This window comes from Carlito syrichta, unplaced genomic scaffold (assembly GCF_000164805.1).
Source record: "Carlito syrichta isolate Samal-C Ts95f unplaced genomic scaffold, Tarsius_syrichta-2.0.1 Scaffold312272, whole genome shotgun sequence".
Taxonomy (NCBI): domain Eukaryota; kingdom Metazoa; phylum Chordata; class Mammalia; order Primates; family Tarsiidae; genus Carlito; species Carlito syrichta.
In genome coordinates this window covers 626,009-649,113 of record NW_007256368.1, presented here as the reverse complement: position 1 = coordinate 649,113, position 23,105 = coordinate 626,009, and the positions used below count along the sequence as shown (strand labels likewise).

The 23,105-nt window shown below is 43.0% G+C and overlaps 1 long non-coding RNA gene and 1 pseudogene across 3 annotated transcripts; one reads left to right on the top strand and one right to left on the bottom strand.

Annotated features, from left to right (window-relative positions):
• Positions 1-11,972: 11,972 nt before the first annotated feature.
• On the bottom strand, positions 11,973-20,504 carry LOC110596694. Of its 2 annotated transcripts, XR_002482642.1 has the most exons (3): positions 19,416-20,504; positions 18,404-18,488; positions 11,973-12,355 (listed from the first exon to the last, which is right to left on the bottom strand). It is a non-coding gene; the product is annotated as an uncharacterized LOC110596694 (long non-coding RNA). The 2 variants fall into 2 exon arrangements; XR_002482643.1 differs by lacking the exon at positions 18,404-18,488.
• On the top strand, positions 15,484-16,932 carry LOC103272367 (annotated as a pseudogene). Its single transcript, XR_002482640.1, has one exon. The product of XR_002482640.1 is annotated as a necdin-like (transcript).
• Positions 20,505-23,105: the final 2,601 nt, after the last annotated feature.

Sequence of the window (23,105 nt, the reverse complement as noted above, 5' to 3'; positions counted from 1 at the left end):
ACTGGGCTCCGGCAATCCTTCTGCCTCAACCTTCCAAGGAGGTGGAACTGCAGGCATGTGCTATGACGCACAGCTAATTTTTTATTTATTGTAGAGATGAGGTCTCACCAAGTTGCCCAGGTGGGTCTTGAACCTGTGGGCTTAGGCAGCCCATTTGCCTCGGACTCCCAAAGTGCTGGGATTACAGGCTGGTCCAAAGAGGACTTTATAAATCCTAACACAAGAATTGAATTTAATGCAAAATGTATTTTTCAAGCATATACATAGACCCTTCAGGTCTGATAGCCAAAACAGAAATCACCCAGATATCCATAGGGAAATAGAACCAGTTGTAGGTCTTTTATGCAACAGAACCCTAACCCTAACCCAGTGAGTCTCAGATGCATTGAGCTGAGTGACTCAATGGGACATAGAATAAGATATATTGTATAATTTTGGGCAAAATGAACCTATGATTTTTTTTTAAAAATCCCAGCATTGTGCTGTCTCTGAAAGAAAAAAATTGCCTGCCAAGAAACACAAAGGTGTTTTCTGGGAATTGTGGAAATATGTTTTAAAAGAGGAGACAATTTTATGGTTTTTTTGTGTTTTTTTTTGAGCTGGAGTCTCACTCTGTCGCCCAGACTGTAGTGCAGTGGCCGCTCCCGGCCACCGCAGCCTCGAACTGCTGGGCTCCTGTAATCCTTCCGCCTCAGCCTTCCGAGTAGCCGGAATTACAGGCATGCGCTACCACGCCCGGTTGATTTTTTAATTTATTGTAGAGATGAGGTCTCACTGCCCAGGTGGGTCTCAAACCCGTGGGCTCAGGCAATCCACTCACCTCAGCCTCCCAAAGGCGCGGGATTACAGGCTGAGCCACTGAGTCCGTCTTATTTTATGGGTTTATATTTTTTATTTATTTAATTTTTTGAGTTGGAGTCTCACTCTGTTGCCCAGACTGGAGTGCAGTGGCCCCTCCCGACCACCACAGCCTCGACCTGCTGGGTTCCGGTGATCCTTCCGCCTCAGCCTTCCAAGTAGCCGGAATTACAGGTATGCGCTACCATGCCCGGCTGATTTTTTTGATTTATTGTAGAGGTGAGGTCTCGCTGCCCAGGCGGGTCTTGAGCCGTGGGCTCAGGCAATCCACTTAGCCTCCCAAAGGCGCGGGATTACAGGCTGAGCCACCGAGCTCGGCTCTTAGCATCATGCTTTTTAATGTTCATGTCTTTGTGGGTTTTGGGGGAACTTTGTTGGTGTTGACATTTATTTTTATTCCACTGTGGTCTGAGAAGGTGCATGACAAAATTCAATCTTATGAAATTTGTTTATGCTTGATTTATGGCCAAGGATGTGGTCGATCTTAGAGTACCTTCCATGTGGTAATGAGTAGAATGTATATTCTATGGTCGTTGGGTGGAGTGTTCTGTAGGGATCAATTAAATTTATTAGGTCAAGAGTCACATTGAGGTTCTGGATCTTCTTGATGATTTTTTGTCCTGATGACCTGCCTAGGGTTGTGAGTGTTGTATTAAAGTCCCCAGCTGTGATAGCATTAGTGTCAATATCTTTTTTAAGTTTGCCTAGAAACTGCTTTATGAAAGTTGGTGCTCCTATGTTGGGTGCATATATGTTTAGGATGGGTATTTCTTGTTGATGGATTGAACCTTTTATCATTATATAGTGACCTTCTGTATCATTATAAAGTTTTGATGACTTAAAGGGTATTTTGTCTGCTAATAAGATGAAGACTTCTGCTTTCTTTTGTGTTTCGTTCACCTGAAATTTTGCTTCCCATCCTCTTATTTTGAGTCTGTGAGGGTCCTTTCTGGTGAGATGCGTCTCTTGGAGACAATATAGAGCTGCCTGATGATATTTTATCCATTTTGCCATTGTATGCCTTTTCAGTGGTGTATTTAGTCCTTTTACATTCAGGCTAATTACTGAAATGTGAGAGTTTATCCCTGTCATGATGTTCTTATAGAGTTGTTGCTGTGCCTGTTTGTTGCTTTTCTTTTGATTTTTGGCTTGACTCGTGTGTTTTCAATCTTTTTTCTACACTCTTGTGAAGAACGTTGTTGTTCTTTTTTCCGTTTCTTCTGTGTTTAACACTTTCTTAAGTGTTTTTTGTAGAGGCGGTCTAGAGGCAGCGTAAGTTCTTAGGGATTGATTGTCTGGAAAAGATTTTAACTCTCCCTCACTGATGAATCTTAGTTTAGATGGGGAGGTTATTCTTGGTTGAAATGGTTTATCTTTGAGAACTTTGAAGATTGGGCTCCAAGTTCTCCTAGCCTGAAGTATTTCTGTAGATAAATCTGCTGCTATTCTAATTGGTTTTCCCTAGTAGACAGTCTGACCTTTTTCTCTTGCTGCCTCAGGGGGATTTTTTTCTTACATACCTACTCTGTTTAGGTGAATTATTATGCATCTGGGAGTTGGTCTTCTCATTTGTTGTCTTTCAGAGGTTCTCTGGATCTCTTGTGTTTGAATTTTCACATCAGTGATGAAATATGGGAAGTTTTCTTGAATAATTTCATGGAATGTTTGTTCTAGTGTGGTCTCTGTCTCTCTGTCTGCCTCAGGATGTCCAATTACTCTTAGATTCAGCCTTTTGAAATAATTGCTCATCTCTTGAAGGTTTTATTGTCTTTTAAAGCTTCCTTTCTGTGTTTTTGACAGTTTGGGTTAGTTCCATAATTTGGTCCTTAAACTCTGAGATTCTTTATCTGCTTGTCTAAATCTGTTTTCCATGCTCAGTTTGTTATTTATTTCAATCACAGTATTCTTTACTGCTGTTTTCTCTGTTATCAACTCCTTCCTATTTTCCTCTTGTCTCTCCTCAATACTTTTTATTCTATTAATGTCTTGATGTCTGGGTTTGTAATATGTAACCAGGCATTCTGAGGGCTCTTCGTTGTTTGTGTTCCAGACCTTATCAAACTAACAAGCTTCTGCAAAGCCAAAGAAATAATCAAGATGTCAGGGAGACAGCCCATAGACTGGGAAAAAATAGTTTCCAACTCTGTGTCTGACAACATCTAGAATCTACAAGGAACTCAAACATGCTGAAAAGAAAAAAACAACAGCATTACAAAGTGGGCAAAAAATATGAAGAAATTCCTCAAAAGGAGGCATATGAGCAGACAACAGATACGTAAAAAAAAGTTCAGCCTCATGAGTCATCAAAGAGATACAAATTAAAACTACACTGAGATATCACCTAACTCCAGTCAGAATGGCCATCATTAGTAACTAAAAAAATAACATGCTGGAGAAGATGTGGCATAAAGAGAACACTTTTACAGTGTTGGTGGGAGTGTAAACTAGTATAGTCTCTGTGGAAAACAGTGTGTTGAGTCCCAAAAGTTCTAAAAATCAACCATCCATATGACCCTGCAGTCCCCCTACTTGGAATATATCCAGAAAAACTCAAATTCCTCTTTAAAAGGGATACCTTCACTCATATGTTTATTGCAGCATTGTTCACAATAGCAAGAATATGGAATCAACCATGCTACTCATTAAAAGAAGATTGGATTTAAAAAATGTGGTGCATATACACAATGAAATATTACACAGTCATAAAGAAGAACAAAATCATGAACTGTGCTACAACCTGGATGGAATTAGTATCTATAATACTGAGTGATCTTTCACAGAAACAAAGAACTGAGTATCACATGTTCTCACCGATGGACCTTGAACAAGTACTGTAATACTAAAAGAAAAGGGTTAACAGTAGTGGGAAACTACAGGGGCAGGGGGTGGGGAGGTGGGATTGACAGTAGTGGAAATCTGCCAGGGGAAGGTGGGGCATACCTCATCAACAAGGGTAACTGCACAATGGCTCTGGGAATCATTTCACCTCAGACTTTCAAGAAGTTGGAACTACAGGCACACACTACCATGCTTGGCTGTCTCAAATATTCTGATCACCAAAATGATCATCTGGATATTTGGGCTTCTAATATCTCTGTCCACTCCTCTTTTACTATCTCCTTTTATCCAGGAGTAACCTGGGGAACTCATTCCTTAGATACTTGGGGGTGGTACAGACCACTGTGTCCAGCATGTCAGTGATGGATGTGACCTTTCCTAGCAGGCAAACTGGCTATGTTCATCATGGTGAGAAATCTCTCTCTCTGTATTCTGTATGCCGAACCCTTTGTTAATCTCTGACTTTGGCATGCCATCTTTTATTTATTTTTTGAGTTGGAGTCTCACTCTGTCACTCAGGCTGAAGTTCAGTGGCATGATCATGGCCACCACAGCCACGACCTGCTGGGCTCAGGCAATCCTTCTGCCTAAACCTTCCAAGTACCCAGAACTATCATGGCATGCTATGACACCTAGCTAATTTCTTGATTTATTGTAGAGATGAGGTCTCAACAAGCTGCTCAGGATGGTCTTGAAGCCCTGGACTCAAGCAATTATCTTGCCTTGGCCTCACAAAGTGCTGGGATTCTACATGCTTGAGCCACAACACCCGATTGACATGCCATCTTTTATAGGCAACTTTGTATCATGAACTTAAACAGGCAGGTAATACTCTAGGCCTAAGAGGTGGATCTGACAGTCATTCTTCAATTTCCTGCAGGTTTGGCACCCTTCAGTATTCTTGAAACTTATGTGGACCCAGGGCACATGTAAAACACTGAATGGCTTGGGCCAGATTTTTCACTTGTATCTCACACTTTCCTTTGGTTTTGCCTGTTTTAGATATTGGAACCAAGTGAGGTTGCCATCTGAGAGTGTCTGGAGACAGTGGTATTTGTTAGGTGGAAAAGAGAACTACCACAATCCAGTGAGACCCAGTTATTCTAAATGCCCCTGTCCTTGGGCAACTGCTTTTACTGGTATGTGAGTCTACTTTCTTGGCACAAGTTGAAACCTACTTCCAAGGAATCCCCACACATGAGGGGAATGCTGGACATCCTGGTCTTTTCAAGGACTGACCTGAAAAAGACAAAGAAAATATGAGGCTGGGCACAGTGGCTCAAGCCTGTAATTCCAGCACTTTCTACATTAAGACAATTGTTATTCAGACTTTAGTCTGATATTTTTCTTGCCAAGGCAAGAGGATTGCCTGAGCTCGGAGCTTTGAGACCTGCCTGGGCAACTTGGTAAGACCTCGTCTCTACAATAAATAAAAAAATAACCCAACCTGTAGTTTCAGCTACTTGGAAGGCTGAAATGGAAGGATCACATGAGTCCAGCAAGTCGAGCCTGCATTGGCTGTGAGCATGCCACTGCAATGCAGCCAGAGTGAGTGAGACTCTGGCTCAGAACAATAAAGAAAATATGAACATACCTTAAAATTACTCACATGGTATATTGGAATGTTTTCCAGAGCTTTTTTCTACTCTGACACTGGTCTAAGCATGACCTTAGTAAAAACACAAAGAAACAAATCTGAATGGAAAACAAACAAATGGAATGGAATGGAAAACAATAAAATGTCAGGCCACCCACCATGTTTCATGCCTGTAATCCCAGCACTTTGGGAGACCAAGACAAGGAATACTTGAGCACAATAGTTCAAAACAAGCCTGGGCAACATAACAAGACATCATCACTCAGATAATAATAAAGAAAAATATCAGACTAAAGTCTGAATAACAATTGTCTTAATGTAGATTGTTTAAAATAATCAAAGACAGATTGACAAAGAAGGTTAACTAATATGACTATTATATGGTCTCTAGAAGAAACTCTTCTGGCTTGGCCTGTAATCCCAGCACTTTGGGAGACCAAGGTGAGTGGATTGCCTGAGCCTTCAGGTTCAAAACCAGTCCACAAAACTTGGTGGATCCTCATATCTACAATAAATCACAACTTAGCTGGGCATGGTAGCACATGCCTGTACTGGCTACTTGGAAGACTGAGGCAGAAGGATCACTGGAGCCCAGCAGGTTGATGCTGGGGTGGCCATAATTGTGCCACTGCACTCCACCCTGGGTGACAGAGTGAGACTCTGACACAAAACAAAACAAAAAACTCTCCTCCTATGTAATAATACATAGATTTATAGTATAATAACCTGAGGAAAAAAATACAAGTATTAATCCAAAGAAATACAGGTAGCTGCATTAATATCAGGTAAAGTAGATTTCAGGGAAAAATTATTTGAGACATTAAGAAAAATTAAACAATGATAAAAAGAGGCCAAGAATGATGCCTCACACTTGTTATTTTTTAATTTTAAAGATGTTGGGTACAGTTCAGGTTTAGGTATACAAGTGTTCATTATACAGGTATGCTTGTTGATGGGGTGTTGCCCCCGGCAGTTTCCCACTACTGCCACTTCCTTTCTTGTAGTATTATTATGAGTGAGAACATATGGTACTTTGTTCTTTGTTTCTGTGTTAGATCACTGAGTATGAAAGACTAAATCTATCCAAGTTCCTCAAAGTATATATGTTTATCCTTCTTTATGGCTGCATAATATTAAATTTTGTATATGTATCCCTTTTTATTAATCCACTCCAGGTTCAATGGGCAGCACAGTTGGTTCCATGTTTTTGTTATTGTGAATAGTGCTGCAATAAATATGCGTGTGCAGGTGTCTTTTTTTGTAGAATGATTTGAGTTCCCCTAAGTATATTCCCAGTAGGGGGATTGCTGGGTCATATGGAAGGTCAATGTCTAGTTCTTTGATAAATCACCACACTGTTTTTCAAAGAGGCTGGACTAGTTTGCATTCCCACCAGCAGTGTAGAAGAATTCCTTTTTTCTCATCCTTGACAGTATCTAGTGTTGTTTGTTTTATTAATGGTGGCCGTTCTTACTGGGATTAGGTGGTATCTCAATATGGTTTCGATTGGTGTTTCTCTGATGATGAGTGAGGTTGACCACCCTTACGTAAATCCCCTTTTGAGAAGTGTCTATTCATATATTTTGCCTACTTTTGAATAAGACTTTTTTTTTCTTTTAGCACATTTGAATTACTTATAGATCCTGGATGTTAGGATTTCATCAGATATACAGTTGACAAATATTTTATCCCATTCTGTGGGCTGTCTCCCTGCTCCCTTGATGGTTTCTTTTGCTTTGCAGAAGCTTTTCAGTTTGGTTGAGGTCTCATTTGTCTATCTTATCTTCTATGGCATGGGAACTTGTGGTTTTGGTCAGGAATTGGTTGCCAGTTCCAATTTCCACAAGGGTGTCTCCTGCATTTTCTGAGTCTTATAGTTTGAAGTTTCACATTTAGGTTTTGATCCATTTTGAATTTTGTATTTTTTTGGAGTCAGAGTCTCACCCTGTAGCCTAGGCTGGAAGTTCAGGGGCATGCTCATTGCCACCATAGCCTTGACCTGCTGGATTTAAGTGATTCTTCCATCTCAGCCTTCCAAGTAGCTGGCACTTCAGGCATGTGCCACCACATCCAGTTAATTTTTGGATTTACAGAAGAGATGAAGTCTCACCAAGTTGCCTGACTGAGCTCAAATCTGTGGGCTTAGGCAATCCTCTCACCTCGACCTCCCAAGTGTTGGGATTATAGGTGTGAACCACCATGCCCATCCCTTTCAGAGTTAATTTGAGTGTATGGTGATAGGTAGGGGTCCTGTTTCAATATTCTGCTTGTGATCAGCCAGTTTTCCCAGGACTATTTACAGTTTTCCCAGGACCATTTACAGTGATTGTTGTTGGAGGCTTTGTCAAAGATGAATTGGTTGAGAAATTGAGGTTTTGATTCTGGAATCTCTATCCTGTTCCATTGGTTCATATGCCTGTTCTTGTTCCAATACCAGGCTGTTTAACTGTCATAGCCTTATAGTTAAGTTTGAAGTCTGGAAGTGTGATACCTCCTAATTTGTTTCTTTTGCTAAGGATTGTTTTTGATATTTGTGGTCATAAATGACCTTTTTTCTGCATCCTTGACAGTATCTAGTGTTGTTTGTTTTATTAATGGTGGCCGTTCTTACTGGGATTAGGTGGTATCTCAATATGGTATTTTGTTTTTTTTTTTTTTGAGTTGGAGTCTCACTCTGTCACCCAGACTGGAGTGAACTGGCAAGCTCACAACCACAGAAGCATAGATCTCCTGGGCTCCAGCGATCCACTTGCCCTCTCTTGCAAGTAACCAGAACAACAGGTATGCGCTAGTGCCCCCAGCAAATTTTTTGGTTTATTGTAGAGATGAGATCTCGCCAAGTTGCTCAGGGTGGTTTTAAACCTGCAGTCTCAAGTAATGTACTCACCTCGACTTTCCAAAGTGCTGGGATTACAGGCTGAGCCACTGAGCCCTGTCCATTTATTTTTCCATATAAATTTCTGTTTTGTCATTTCCAGGTCTAAGAATGTTGTTTGTAATTTAATGGGTATTGCATTGAATCTATAGATTGCCTTTGTTAGAATGGACATCTTAACAATGTTGATTCTTCCTATCCATGAGCATGGAATATTTTTACATTTGTTTGTGTCTTCTTGGACTTCTTTGAGCAATGTTTTGTAGTTCTCAGTGTAAAGGTTCTTTCAATTCTCTGGTTAGGAATATGTTGAGGTATTTTTTTTTGTGTGTGTGGCTATTGTTAATGGGCTTGTGCTTCCAAACCAGGTAAAGAGCCAACAACAACAACAAAAAGAATTACATACCAATATCCCTTATTGTTGTGATCGAATTGTGAGAAGAAGACACATCAGCATGCCAAGGCCAAATCACGAGCGTTTACTAAGCACCTGATCATGAGTAGGCTCATGCCAGGAGACTCTAGACGCTTGAGTGGAATTTGCAAGATGCTTTTAGAGGTAAAATCTGCAAGTGGGCTACATAGCAGAGGGGTGAGCAAGGGGTGAGGGAACGAGGAACTAAAAACAAAGGGGAACAAAATATAGGAACAAATTATAGGAATGTGGTAGGGAAATCTTGCAAGTAATAATTTCTTAACAATTTCTTGGCACATCTGATTTCAGTTAACAAAGCATACAATTACATGGAACTTGTGGCTAGGGAGTTTTGTAAACCATCAGCAGGAATGGTCAACATGATCAGCTTAGGGGACCAAAGATGTGACCTGGCCATGGGAATGTTACAGCAATCACATGAATACATTGGGAGGTTATTCTTAGGTTGGGCAGGCAGCTAAGATGAAAGACTGGAAAAAAAAAAAAAAAGGAATTACTTATGCCAAGCAAGTTATTTCAACTATTTGATTAGCTATTTCATTCCTATCAGTTGCTTTATGATCATTGTATTCCTCCATTTTAGTTGTGCCTGAGTCAATTTGTTGGCCCTTCAGTTATAGTTATGGAGTTTTAACAAGTTTTTACATTTATAAGTTTTACAGAATTTTGATGGATTATTTAGCAAATTTAATAAACCAGTTTAATATGCAAGGTCCCATGAGTAAACCAAGAAAGACAAGTATGAGTGGTCTGGTCAGGCTAGTAATTAGAGTAGTTAGCCATGGGTTCCAGTCAAACAGTGAGTAGAACCAGTTTTTATTTTTTTCTCTGTCTTGTTTTCTTTTTTGTGTATTTTGCCAGACCTGTTGGAGGGAACCTTTTATAATTCCCATCTTTTTAACATAGAAACAACATTATTTTCCATGAGCTACACAGAATCCTCCCTGTGACAAAAACAGTAGGTCTAAACCTCTGTGGTTCTAGAGAACAACTTCTGCTAAGGAGTTTAGTTGGTCATGGAGTTGATCTATGGTATCTTGTAGAGTCTCCATGTCATTATCAAGTTGATGTGTGAGATGAGATACCCCCACTTCAGAATAAATTAACACAGCAGTACTTAGGGTCACTGTTCCTGCCATGCTAAAACCTATCAGAGCAGGCATTAGGAAAGGAACTGCCTGTTTGTGATGAGTGGCAGGAATGCTAGGAGAATTGAAGAACAAGTCTCCTTGGGGTAGCATACGCACAGCAATACATAAGGTGGTGGGCTTATTATTTAACATTTCAGGGGCAATACATCTTGTGAGCCCTGCAGGGCATGCAAGCCAAGCATTGGTGGGAGTTACATATATTTTGGATGCTGACATGATGAGGGACATATTACAGACCTTAGAAGTTGGGGTTGCAGTAAAGGTGAAACTTGGGGTTAAACATAGCCAACAATCCTGGGCTAATTGAGGCCAAGTTTCATTGAGTAAATGGTGCATATTAGTCAAGGTAGGAAGCAAGCTAGGAGGCTGTTTGGTTAGAGGAGTAGCCCCCAGATGAACCTCTGAAGGTAACTTGGGAGGTTGGGTCCCTGGGCCAAATTTCTGAAACTGACTTTTTAGGTGACTGAGAAGGCTGTTTATGTACATAGAAGAGGGGGTTGTTTAATCCTATTAATGGCCCCATTTGAGTTTTGAAGAGAATGACTTTTCTTTTTTTTTTTTTTTTTTTTTTTGAGTTGGAGTCTCACTCAGTCATCCAGACTGGAGGGCAGTGGCATGCTCCCCACCACTGCAGCCTTGACCTGCTGGGCTCTGGCGATCCTTCCGCCTCAGCCTTCCAAAGAGCTGGAACTACAGGCATGCACTACCACGCCCAGCTAATTTTTTATTTATTGTAGAGATGAGGTCTTGCCAAGTTGCCCTGTTGGGTCTCGAATATGTGGGATCAGGCAATCCACTCACCTCGGCCTCTCAAAGCACTGGGATTACAGGCCGAGCCACCGAGCCTGGCCTGAGAATGACTTTTCAATGGATGGTAAACATGACTCCCCCGTCCAAAACACTTAAGTAGAGGTGTATGCCCATGTGAGACTTAAATTCCAGGTAAGTAAGGAGGGGTTGTTAATTTATATATGGGTGAATAGCTAGGATTGGCAGCTCTCCATACAATGATTTGGGAGCTGTCACTGGGTCCCTTAGGGTATGATGCGATGGTGACATATACCCATCATGGAAAAAAGTATTAGGTGGCATCTCTACAGATTAAATCTTGAGGTTTTCCAGGGCATATATAAAAATCTATATTTCTTTTTTTTTTTTGAGTTGGAGTCTCACTCTGTCACCCAGACCGGAGTGCAATGGCTGTTCCTAGCCACCGCAGCATCGACCTGCTGGGCTCCGGCAATCCTTCCTCCTCCACCTTCCGAGTAGCTGGAACTACAGACGCGTGCTACAACACCTGGCTAATTTTTGATTTGTTGTAGAGATGAGGCCTCGTCAAGTTGCCCAGGCAGGTCTCGAGCCCGTGGGCTCAGGCAATCCACTCACCTCGGCCTCCCAAAGTGCTGGGATTACAGGCTGAGCCTCTGAGCCCAGCCAAAAAAATCTGTATTTCTTAAATCTGTATATGGGAACCGTTTTCCCTTGCATGATGTAAATTTTTCCTTGGGGCCATAATATGCTGTGGTAGGGAAATTACCTGTTCCATTTCCTCTTTGGCCTGTCAGGTCTATAAGGTCCATTTTATTTTATTTTATTATTATTATTTTTTTGAGTTGGAGTCTCACTCTGTCACTCAGACTGGAGTGCAGTGGCTGCTCCCGGCCACTGAAGCCTCAACCTGCTGGGCTCTGGCAATCCTTTTGCCTTAGCCTTCCAAGTAACTGGAACTACAGGCATGTGCTACCATGCCTGGCTAATTTTTTGATTTATTGTAGAGATGAGGTCTCGCCAAGTTGCCCAGGTGGGCCTCGAACCCGTGGGCTCAGGCAATCCACTCACCTCAGCCTCCCAAGGTGTGGGATTATAGGCTGAGCCACCACCCTGGCTTATAAGGTCCATTTTAAATGTGACTGGGTTGGAAGGCTGGGCAGTGGACCAATTGTTAGTATCTAATATTCTTCCATTGTTTACATCATTGTCTAATCTGGCTAGGGTGAAAGAATATGTGATGGGTCACTGGGCCTTAGTTAGGATAAAACAGTTAAACTTATTGTAAGCGCAAGAGGGCAATAATGTATCCTGTGCATGAGAGATAGAACAGCATTAACAGAGCTTTCTTGCAACATTTCCAATCTGCAGAAGCTACAGTAATCAGTTCTATGCCAAAACCCAGTGCAAGTGGGACAACAAAAACATCTAAAAATTGAGTACAGTGCATTTAAAATAAAATTAGCCACCAATTTATTTGATTCTCATGGTTCAGATATAAATCAAAAAGTGATCTTGAGAGGGTTCTTGGAGTCTTTAGTTGCAGTCCAGTTGGCTGAATTGTGGTTGTTTCCCCTTGTTGAGCAAGGGAATGAATATTTAGGGTTCCTCAAGCTGCAGCAAAGTCAATGGAGTGAGCTGGTGGAATTATGTCAGTCTCCTTGGCCTTTTTTGACTCAGGTGTGTGAATCCAGGCTGGTATCCCATCGACCTTGATTGCAGTTTGAGTGGTAAGGATGATGAGAAACAGTCTCTTCCAGGCAGGAGTTAATCCTTCTTTTTGGAACTTTTTGACAAAAACCAGGTCATCGGGCTTGAATGAATGACAAGGCCTGGAGGACAGAGTGGGCAAGAGAGCATGAACGTTGGAGTGCACTGCTGACTGGACCTGTTGTAAAGACCAGAGACACTGTAACAGGGATTGATTAGTTATTTCTTCTAGGATGGGATACTGCAACCAAGGCAACAAAGGAGAGGGTCTCCTAAACATGATTTTTATATGGACTAAACCCAGCCTTATATGGGGTGCATTGGGTATGGAGAACTATAGGCAAAAGATTTACCCATTTTTCACCAGTTTCTGTTAATAATTCGGTTAAAGTACACTTTAGGGTTTGGTTCATGTGTTCTACCTGTCCAGAGCTCTGCTGTTGGTAAGCACAATGTAGTTTCCAATTAATGTTCAGTGCTTTACTAACCAGTTGAACTATGGATGAGGTGAAGGCAGGACCATTGTCAGAACCAATAGAGGGGGGGAGCCCAAACTGAGGAATGATTTCATTTAATAAAAACCTGGTAACCATTAGGGCAGTTTCATTTTTGGTGACAAAGGCCTCTACCCATCCAGAAAAAGTATCTATAAATACTAGCAAATAGTATCTCATGTGAGGGTGTTTTATTTCAGTGAAGTCTACTTCCCACTTTTCTCTGCAGATTACTTCCTGAGCCCTAATGCCATTTGGAGGCCTGAGCCCTTGTTTTGCATTGACTTGGGCTCAGGCTGGGCACATAGTGGCTGCCATTGTAGCTGTGCTCTTTAAATCAATATGATAAAAACTATTTAACAGTTCAGTCATTTTAGTACCTTCCAAGTGGGTAGTGGAATGTAGTTGTTTTACCAAGGCATGTCCCAAGTCTTCAGGTAGAAAAATTTTAGAGTCCTTGGTCCACCACCCAGTGGAGTTTTTGTAAACTCCCTCTAGGTCAGCCTGCTCCTCTTCTTCTTGGATATAGGATGGTGGCTTTGGGAGAGAAGGAGCTGAAAAGGTTTTAGTTAGCAGGATAGTCAGGGGTTCAACTGGGAACTCCACGGCCTCTTGAACCACCTGATCCACCAGACAGTTCCCAGTTGCTTCTGGAATGTCAGACTTCTGGTGTCCCCTGCAATGAATGTCGGCTATCTCTTTATGGAGCCACATGGCCAGTAAGAGGACTGAGATCTTCCTTATTTTTTATAGTCTTACCTGCTGCAGTAAGAAGACCTCATTCCTTATAGATCATGCCATGGACATGGAGTGTAGCAGAGTCATACTGGCTGTCGGTGAAGATGTTTACTCACTTACCTGTTCCGCAGCGCAGTGCCTGACTTAAAGCAGTTAACTCAGCTTTCTGAACTGAGGTACCTTGAGACAAGACCTGTGACCAGATTAAATGATTAGCTGTGGCTATGGCTATATCAGTCTCATGGACTCTCTATTACCAGGCTGCTACCATCCATGAACAGGTCAGCATCAGCCTGGCTTAAGGGAGTGTCACAAAGATTGGGCAGGCTGACCTGAGAGATGTCCAACACGTCTTCATAGTCATGCACTGGTGTTTCCAGATTGTTATCTGGCAAGAGAGTGGCCATGTTGAGGCACAGAGTAGGAGAGAAAGTTAGTCTTGGTTGGTCAAGCAAAAGACTGATATTCGGTGATATGAGCGTTTGACATCCAGAGGCCAGAGGCTCCTTGGAGCAAAGTTTAACAGTCATGGGGAACAGTCAAAGCCAGATTTTGGCCAAAAGTGAATTTGTCTGCCTCCTTAATTAGCATAACCATGACTGCAGTGACCCAGAGACAAGAGGGCCAACCAGAGGCTACCAGGTCAAGTCTTTTTGACAAGTAAAGCAAGGGTCTCCTCCATGGTCCTAATGTTTGCAATTCCTCATTGTTTGTGAATGAACAAGTGGATAAGCTTGGTAACATCTGGGAGGACTAGAGCCAGGACTTGAGTCAGGACCATTTTTAATTGCTGGAATGCCTGTTCCTCAGTAGCAGTCCAGTTTAGGTGCTGATCTCCTGCCATGACTGTGCACAGGAGCTTGGCAATCTCAGAAAATCCTGGGATCCACAGCTGGCAATGCCCTTCCACCCCCCAGGAATTCTCATACCTGTTTCTTGGTGGTTGGCACGGGAATTTGAAGAATGGCTTCCTTCAGGGGTGAAGTTAGGGCTCACTTACACTTTTTAAGCTGGTATCCCAGGTAGGAAACTTCAGATGAGCAGAACTGTACCTTCTCCCTGACACATGATAGCCTAGGACTTGGAGGAGCTGTAATAAAGCCTTAGTACCATTTAAACAAGTGTTCAGGTCTGCAGCCACAAGTAAGAGGTACAAATTGCAGCGGAATACATTCAGGGTGCTGAGCATGGAACACTGACAAATCCTGTTGCAAGCCTTCTCCAAAAAGAGTTGGGGAGTTCTTGAAGGCCTGTGGTAATGGAGTCCATTAACTGACTGGTGTCCTCTGAAATATGAATCTGTCCATTCAAAAGCAAAGATGGGTTGGCTGACAAAGGACAAAGGAATAGAAAAGAAAGCATCCTTTAAATCCAGTACAGTGTATACCCGATGTTGAGGAGGAAGCAGACTGAGCAAAGTGTATGGGTTAGGAACAGCTGGATGGATAGTTTCAACCCACTTATTGACTTCCATTTAGTCCTGAACTGGTCGATAGTCAGAAGTTCCCAGTTTCTGAACTGGCAGGAAGGGAGTGTTCCATGCCGACTTACATGGTGTTAGAATATTCACAGCCAAGAGTCTTTTTATGTGAGGAGCAATTCCTTTCTGAGCCTGTAAACTCATAGGATACTGATGAATGTGAACAGGAGTACCAATGCTATTAGACTTACCACCACTGAAGGGTGATGTTCTGCCAATCCTGGTGGGTTGGTCTTGACCCAGATTGAAGGAAACTTCTGCTGCAACTGTAGCAGTAAACTTGACAGAACATTTTCAGTAGAGGACTTAGAAGAAGTTAAAAGTTATTCTTCAGAGAACAGAACTGTCAAGAGCATCTGATGGCAGTAGGAATAAACATTTCAGTTTTGTCAGGTGAAAACACAGTGGTGGCTCTTAGCTTTTGAAGTAAGTCTTGACTCATAAGAGAAAACAGAATTTCTCTCGGGAGTCCGCCTCGGGAGCACGGCTCGAGGAGCTCCAGGACGCACAGGCCCTGACCCCATCAGACGGCGCCGACATGTTGGAGCAAAGTAAGGCTCTCAGCGACCCCACCTCTGCGGCCGAGAACCCCGGCTCCGAGGCGCCCGGCAGCCCTGGAGCGCCGGCGGGGGTCCTGCCCGCGACCCCCGCGGCGCCCCCGAGCCCCGCCGCCCCAGACCCCGAGCAACGAGGGTGACCCGAAGGCCCCGCCGCAGGCCGTGGAGGAGGACCGTGCCCCCCAGCCCCCCAGCGCGGCCCAGCCAGGCCCGCGTCCCCCGAGCAGCTGGTGCAGAAGGCGCACGAGCTCATGTGGTACGTGCTGGTCAAGGACCAGAAGAAGATGGTCATCTGGTTCCCAGACATGGTGAAGGATGTCATCAGCAGCTACAAGAAGTGGTCCGAGCATCCTCCGTTGCACCAGCCTCATCCTCGCGCGTGTGTTTGGGCTGCACCTGCGGCTGACCAGCCTCCACACCATGGAGTTTGCGCTGGTCAAGGCGCTGGAGCCGGAGGAACTGAACAGGGTGGCGCTGAGCAACCGCATGCCCATGACGGGCCTCCTGCTCATGATCCTGAGCCTCATCTACGTGAAGGGCCGCGGCACCCGGGAGAGCGCCGTCTGGAACGTGCTGCGCATTCTGGGGCTGCGGCCCTGGAAGAAGCACTTTACCTTCGGGGACGTGAGGAAGCTCATCACCGAGGAGTTTGTGCGGCAGAATTATCTGAAGTACCAGCGTGTACCCTCATGGAGCCCCCGGAGTATGAGTTCTTCTGGGGCTCCCGGGCCAGTCGTGAGATCACCAAGATGCAGATCATGGAGTTCCTGGCCAAGGTCTTCAAGAAAGATCCCCAGGCCTGGCCTTCCCGTTACAGAGAAGCTCTGGAGGAGGCCAGAGCTCTGCGGGAGGCTAATCCCACTGCCCACTACCCCCGCAGCAGTGTCTCCGAGGACTAGTGAGATCTGGAGGCAGATTAATAGTTTCTGACCCTCGCCAGGGCTGTGGAAGGGTGGGGGTGGGCCATTAGCGTATGCAGGATTTACAGTGCAGTATTCACGTGTAACTTTTAAGTTTTCAGTACAGTGCTTTTATAACTTTTAATGCAATGTTGTATTCATTTGGGTACTATTAAGTAGTATTTAGGATTTATGCATGTATGTTTATAAGTAAGCTCAGTTGGTGCTTTCGCTTTTGTGCTACCTTGCTTGAATTTTTGTACCGGAGTCATGCTAAACTCATGAAACACATTGAAAGAGTTTCCATTTTATTCTTTCCTATGCGATGAAAGATGTGTACTGGGATAGACTGTTCCTGGAGAGTTTGGAAGAATTCACTAGCAAAGCTGGCACAGGACACATCCATGTGGAGTGAACTGATTTGAACTGAACTGGTCTCAATGTGAGCATTTGGCACACTTTACTGAATATGTATTCAACCCCACCATAAGTCAGTTTTAAAGTAAACATTAAAGATTCTTGTAATACAATTTTTAAAAAATGAAAACAGGTAGTCTGGAGCTATTAGAAACAAATGGGTGACTCACTTTTGTCCCAAATAGACAGTCCAGTTGGAGGTGAATTTGCAGTTAGTAACTGCCCTTGTTACCCCTTGTACAAAAATTTGCTTTTTGGATAGAGGTCCCAATGGTGACTTTGGGACTGAATGCCCTGTCCCAGTGTCCACTAAGAGTTGAACTGAGTTGTCCCTGATAACAGTGGTGACCATGGGCACTTGGGAGCCTAAAGACAAAGAGCCTTGGCCCTTACAATCTGAATCATTTCCAGCCTCTCCAGCAGAGGGCAAGACTAGAACTGACTTTAGGGTCCTCTTATTGTGGACAGTGGTGACAGTCTTTGACCCAATGTCCTAGTTCCTTGCAATAAGCACACTGGTTCTTTATCAACCGAATGCACCCTGGTTTCTGACCCTTTTGACCTTTCTGGCTATCAAACTTTTTTTTTTTTTTTTTGAGTTGGAGTCTCACTCTGTCGCCCAGACTGGAGTGCAGTGGCTGCTCCCGGCCACTGCAGCCTCGACCTGCTGGGCTCCAGCGATTCTTCCGCCTCAGATTTCCAAGTAGCTGGAATTACAGGCACCTGCTACCACACCCGGCTACTTTTTTTGATTTATTGTAGAGATGAGGTCTCGCTGCCCAGGTGGGTCTCGAACCCGCGGGTTCAGGCAATCCACTCACCTCAGCCTCCCAAAGGTGTGGGATTACAGGCTGAGTCACCGAGCCCAACTGGTTATCAAACTTTTGACCAGGAAGCTTGTAATCAGTTCCTGGGGCCTGGAGGGCTGTTACTGGGATTTGGGCTTGTCTTCTTGCAGCTCTGTCAGCTGCCTGCACTATCTTTTTGTTTCTCAGCATCTCAGTTATGACATACTTTTTCAGCTACTTCAAGCAGCTGAGAAATATTCATTCCTGCAAAGCCTTCCAGCTTTTGCAACTTTTTCTGTATGTCTGGAGCTGCCGGAGTCACAAATGCCAAATTAATAGCTTGAACATTCTCAACAGCCGAGGGATCAAAAAGTGAGTAAGTTGGAAACGCCTACTGGAGGCACTTGAGGAACACCCATGGAGGTTCCCCAGGTCCCTGGAGAACTTTAGTAGTTTTAGAAAGATTGATAGGATTTTGGGCTGCACCTTTCCAACCTGCTAATAGAGCCTGGTGATAGGTTTCCAATACCCTAGACCCCATCAAAGTGTTGGGGTCCCAATCTGGGCAAGTAGGGGGAAAGACCTCTTTTAACATTTTTTAACTCTCCTCCTGGTTGCCCCCAATGGAGTCCAGAATAGACTTTCTATCTTCAGCCCTAATTCATTCCTGCTTTTCTACAGTATTACAAGGAGTTGCTGACAGTCGTCCTAAGTGGGGCAATGGATAGGCATAACTGATTCCATTAAGGAAATCAGGGTCTGTGACTTAGTGGAGAACATAGGGTTCTGATACTTACAGTTAGATAAATCAGAAGAAGAAAATGGGGTATACACCAAAAACAACCACTTGTTCTGATCTGTCCCCTCTGGTGGAGGGACTTTCTGAAAGGGAACGAGAGGGGTTGGGTCAGTCTAGGACCAGAGATGCACAGCCAAAGGTGGAGAAGACAGAGAAGGGGTGGAACAAGAGATAGCTGCAGTTGCAACTGCATCTGGGGCCATCAATGGTTGTGAGCAAGAGGAGGTGGTAGAAGTAACAGTCGATGAGGAAGCCTGAGGACAATATGGTGGAGGGTTAGAGTTAGCTGGATCCTCAATAGGATCCTCAGTAGAGGGAGGCAAAACAGGGTATAACCTGTAAGAAGCAGGAATAGGTGATGGAGAAGGCGGGACCATCGAATCACTGACAGCTTAGGTGGAGGAGAGTCCATATCATGAGGATTAGTATACCCTGGCCAGTTAAGAGATGAGGTGACCAGGAGTTGACTGGTGATTTCAAGATAACATGCTTTCAACCAGAGTGGTGGGTTCTGGACCAAACTTAACCACTGATCAATATAGGGGAACTGATCTGGATGGCCAGGATTTCCCATAACAACCTTCCAATCAGATTCAGTCACTTTGACATCCAGAGACCCTGTAGAGGGCCATTCAACATAAGGGCAGGCCAGCCTATCTTACAGAGTGTTCAGAGTCTGCCCTTAGAGAGGTAGACCCCATCGTTCTTAGCAAATGCAATAGAAAAATTCTTTAGCATACAGTCCAGAGGACTGATTGGTTTTGAATTCTGAGATCCCATGATGCACAACAAGCAAAGGCACATAGACAGACTAAATGTCCAGATCAAAACAGAAAAGATTCAGATCCCTGGAACACCTCAGGGCAGAAAACAAGAGGACTCTATTCAGCCAACGTCTTGGCTCCGAATAGTGTCCAAAGGGTGACTTCAGCAGGCCATAGCTCCTTTAAACAGAAACAGAAACTTCAGTCACAGGCAAGTAAATAGAAAACCAAAAAAATAAATCTTACCTCCTGGGAGACCGTAGACAGACTTAGGTTCTTTTGAGGCAGTAGTTGCAAGTAGTCATTCCAACTCCCTCAGAGTCAGATGAGAGCTTTCAGGGCCTGAGAATCTCAGGAGGCACCTCCCCTACAACCTCTCCTCTTGACCAGGGAGGGCTAGAGTGAGGCACTCATGTATACTGGTGGATTTCTTACTTGGGTCTCCAAATATTATGACCTAATTGCGAGAAAAAGACACACCAGTATGCCGAGTCCAAATCACAAGTCTTATTAAGCATACAGTCAAGCGTAGGCTCACACCAGGAGGCTCTTGATGCTTGAGTGGAATTTGTAAGAAGCTTTTATAGGTAAAATCTCCAAGTAGGTTACATAGCAGGGGGGTGAGCAAGGGGGTGAGGGAATGAGGAACTAAAACCAAAAAGGAACAAAATATAGGAAAAAATTATAGGGATGTGGTAGGGGAATCTTGCAAGGAATAATTGATAAACAATTTTGACACAATATCTGATTTCAGTTATCAAAGCATACAATTACATGGAACTTGTGACTAGGGAGTTTTGTAAACAGCAGGAACGGTCAGCATGATCAGCTCGGGAACAAAGCTATAGGTCTGTTGTCATGGGAATGTTACAGCAATAACACATTGGGGGGTTATTCTTAGGCAGGCAACTAAGTTGGAGGATTTAAACAAAATGAAGTTACTTATGCCAGGCAAGCTATTTCAGTTATTTCATTAGCTATTTCATTCCTATCAGTTATTTCATGGTCATTTAATTATGAACATAGATGCAAAAATTCTCAACAAGATTCTAGCAAATGAGACCCAACAACACATCTCAAAAACCATTCACCATTACCAAGCAAGCATCGACCCCAGGATGCATGGCTGGTTCAACATCTGCAAGACCATAAATGCAATTACATACTTCAACAGATGTAAAAAGAAGAACCACATGATTATATCATTAGATGCAGAAAAACTTTTTGATAAAATCCAGCATCACTTCTTGACAAAAACTCTGAAACACCAAGGTATATAAGGAACATACCTCAAAATAGTAAGTGCAATCTATGATAAACCAACAGCTAGCATATTGATAAAGAAACAGAAACTGGAAACACTTCCCCTGAAAACCAGAACAAGACAAGACTGCCCACTCTCACCACTCTTGTCCAACATTGTGTTGGAAGTCCTAGCTAGGGCAATTAGACAAGTGAAGAAAATCAGGTGTATCTATATAGGAAAAGAGGACGTTGCATTATCATACTCTTTGCTGACAATGTGATTTTTTTTTTTTTTTGAGTTGAAGTCTCATTCTGTCACCCAGGCTGAAGTCAAGTGGCATGCTCATGGCCATCACAACATCAACTGCTGGACTGAGGTGATCCTTCCACCTCAGACTTCCAAGTAACTGGAACTACAGGCACATGCCACCATACCTGGCTAATTTTTTGATTTATTGAAGTGATGGGATCTCACCAAGTTGCCCAGGCTGGTCTGGAACCTGTGGGCTCACTCAATCCTCTCACCTTGGCCTCCCAAAATACTGTGATTATAGGCATAAACCACCACACTCAGTCTACCTTTAGTAACTTTTAATTAATGTAAGGCTATATTATTCCAACATGAATGGCCAGGTCCAAAAGGCACACCCTAATATTTACCTGGGGTTTGCTGGGTTGATGGTGAGCCAGTGCCAGGCACTTTAGCACATTTCCAGGACTCCATAAGTGGTCACAATTTGTGAGCCAAGTGTTCTCTCCACTCTTCAGAAGAGTGTGCACCTGCTTCTCAATGGCTTTCTGGCCTGCACAGTGGAAAAGATCCAGGAGGTTTAGACCTCTTTGAGGCAGCTATGCTTTCAGTGCCCCCACAGATTGTACACATAAGCACCGGGCACCATTCCCTTAGCAGGTTCATTTTTACCAGGTCTCTGATGGGCAGTTGGAATTTTGCCACTAATTGCAACTGCCAGTTTGGGTGTTTTTGACCCTCTGGTATTGCTGCCCTTTATTTTGGCACTGTTTTTTTCCTTAATATTTCAGCTGAAAAAAAAAACCCTTAAAGGTTCCTTTTTAATAGGTTATACATATGAAACTATAAAACCATTTCTCTGTAACAATCTGATGCAAAGCCCTTTAGAGTGAAGAGACCACATGGATGTGAAATAATTTGTCCGTACTTATTTAAAATTAGGAACAAGCAAATTTGTTAAAAATCCTTATAAATTGCTAAAGTCATAGTTGTAAGGTGTGGGCAATTAGGTGAGAATGATCAGTTTTCAGGATTGCATCCACACAAAGTTCCCAGTATTTTATTCATCCAGCAGAAGTACTTGGTTTAGTAAAAGTAACTTAACATTTTTTAATAAATATAATCTTAACAAGCCTGATATAACAAACACTGGTATTACCTACGCAAAAAGTCTGAGATGGCATACCAAAATAAAAAAGGAATTCAGAAAATAATAAATCCTGGCTCCAGTCCCTATTTAATTGGAACCCATGGCTAATAACACTTACTTGTTACTGACCTGGCCAGACCCATTATACTTATTCTCCTTGCTTTACTCATAGGACCCTGCATATTAAATTGGAGTGTTCATTTTGTGAAAAGACAAATATCAAATGTAAAACTTTTAAACTTAAGATCCCCCATAGCCCCTTTCCCATAACCGAGTCAATGCTTTGACTCACAAACAACTGAAAGGGAGAAATGAAATGTTAGCAATTTTTAATGTTTGCAGTGCTATTTACAATGCTTAATGCATTAACACATTTAAAGTTCAATGTTTAAAGTGCCAAATAAGTTTTTTTAACCAAAAGAAATTAGTGTCAACATAGAGGGCAGCAGAACCAGAGGGCCAAAGAGGCACCCCAATTGGCAGTCACAATTAGCAACCAAAACTCCAAGCACCCATTGGAGACCTGGCACAAAGAAACCTGACAAGGGAATGATGTATGGGAATCGTCTGTAGGAACTGGGAGTGTAGTTGCCCTAAAAGGCCTTTGCCTCCTGAAAGCCATCGAGAAACAGGTGTATTCTCTTCTGAAGAGATGAGGGAACACTTGGCTCACAAATGGTGACCATTTATAGAGGCCTGAAAACCAGGTAAATATTAGGGTGGCTGGAACCCAGATTAATTTCTTAATTTAATATAGGTGTCAGTCTTTTGGTCCTGGCCATCTATGTTGAAATCATATAGCCATATACAACCAAGTCAATGCTTTGACTTATGAAAAACTAAAAGGGAGGAATGAAGTGTTTGATGTGTTGGCAGTGTTCAAATTGTTTGAGGTTTAATATTAATGATTTTAGTTTCAAAATTGTTAAAACTCCATTTTGTTATAGAACTACACTTTGCTTAAACCCCTGTGTGACTGATGCAACATTTTAAGAGTTTGTGTGTAATCAAACCCATTGCCCCATGCCCTCCCAGTGCTCTCCCTTATCTGAGTTGCACTCCTACATACCCTTGCCTAACCCCAAACCAGATGTTCTAGGTCTGTAATTCCTCAGTTTGCCTATAAAAACACCCCCTGAGAATTTCACTTGGGTCAAGAGATTTTGGTGGTATAACCCCTCCGGCTGATAAAGGACTCATAATTTGACCTTTTGCTGTGTGGGCAATCTATTTTCTTGTGACTCAGTTACAACAGTAGGAAATTGGCTTGCAGATGAAGGTATGAAACAAG